Here is a 1,838-nt window from a genome sequence, read left to right on the forward strand (position 1 = left end):
TGTGCCTACTGTTGATATTCCTGCTTAGAGTCAACCCTAGTGCTACCTCCTGTGAGAAGCATGACTTTACACAAACTCGGTGTGTCTGAAAATGTATAATCCGTCATCCCACTGCCCTTCCAATGCAACATCAACTTTACATGTGTCATATTTCTGCTGTTTTGTATGGCTCACGCTATTAATCTAGTGATACCACACCTATGTAATTTCTATTAAGCAAATTTAATAGACCTCTTTCTAAGTGTTAAATGGTAAAAAATGAGACATTGTTGGCTTAAATAGGGTCACACAGCCCTATGCTGATGCATGCAAGCCCCAGACAGGGTTGAGTTTCAGAACAGAAACAGAAGGAATCGTAGGGTTAAACAAGCATTAGTAAAGCCAAAAGGTCTCGTCTACGTTAGAGATATTGGCTTTGCAAATGTATTTTAACCATGTTGTACATCAGCGTGGCTGCTGTTAAGTGTGGCTAAAAGTTAGCTGTGTGGTACAGAATAACATGCATTGAAGACAGTGGAATTGAGGAGAGTGGAGTAGAGAGGTGTAAAATGGAGTGGCATACAGTGGAGTACTGTAGAGTAGAGTGATGTAGAGTAGAGTGAAGTAGTATAGAGTGGAGTGGCATACAGTAGAGTGGCATAGAGTAGAATAGCACAGAGTAGAGTGGTGTAGAGTAGAGTGGTGCAGAGTAGCGTGGCATAGGTTGGAGTGGCATAGAGAAGAGTGGCATAGAGTAGAGTGGCATTGATTAGAATGGCATAGAGTGATGTAGAGTGGAATGGAAGGCGTAGAGTAGAGTTGCATACAGTAAAGCATGGGTACTTATAAACATTTGCTGAGGGGCCCGAAGTACCGTATGGTCTGCAGTGTGACTGAGGGCTGCACTGATGCCAGCAGGGAGGCGGTAGGGGTCTGGGTGGGTCAGGGATTGTGTAAAGAGGTCTAAAAAATGTTAAATAAATGGGCAAGCATTTAGTTGCAGGTTAATAAATGCTTGCCCGTTTATTTAACATTTTCTTCTGATTATTAGTGCTCAGCAACTAAAGAGCAGCTCGTCCTGCTGTTCATCAGGGGGCTGCATGTAAATGTCAAGAGGGCCGCAAGCGGCCCCCGGGCCGTACTTTGAGTATCAGTGCAGCAGAGTCAAATGTAGTGGCTTAGAGTGGAGTGGCGTAGCATGGAGCGAAGTGGTGTAGAGTAGAGCAGCATTGAGCAGAGTGACGTGGAGAAGAGTGGTGTGGAGTAGTGTGTGGCAGAATAAAGTGATGTAGAGTGGAGTGGCGCAGAGTCGCATTGTGTAGAGTGGAGAGGTGTAAAGTTGAATAGAGTAGATAGGGGTGGCATAGAATTGAATGGCAGAGAGTGGAGTTGCAGAAACTGGCATAGAATATATGGTGTACAGCGGAATGGCATGCAGAGTGGCATTGTGTGGAAAGGAGTGGTGTTCTGAGTGTAACAGAGTAGAGTGGTATATAATAGACTTGAGTGGCATAGAATGACATATAATGGACTACAGTGGTGTAGAGTGTAGTAGAATGGTGTAGAGTAGTGTGGAGTGGCATAGAGTAGAGTAGCATAGAGTGGAGTGGTGTAGAGTGGAGTGGCATAGAGTGGCGTAGAGTAGAGTGTCATTGAATAGAATGGCATAGAGTAGAGTGGCATAGAGTGGGGTGGCAAAGAGCGAAGTTGAGTGGAGTAGAGTGGTGGGGAGTACAGTGGCATGAAGAAGAGTAAAGTGCCATAGAGTAGAGTGGTAGAGTAGACCGGCATAGACTGGAGTGGTGTAGGGTGCCGTACAGTGGCATTGTGTGGAATGGAGTGGCATAAACTGATTTAAT

The sequence above is a fragment of the Lissotriton vulgaris genome, chromosome 12 (genome assembly GCF_964263255.1).
Source record: "Lissotriton vulgaris chromosome 12, aLisVul1.2, whole genome shotgun sequence".
Classification (NCBI taxonomy): Eukaryota; Metazoa; Chordata; class Amphibia; order Caudata; family Salamandridae; genus Lissotriton; species Lissotriton vulgaris.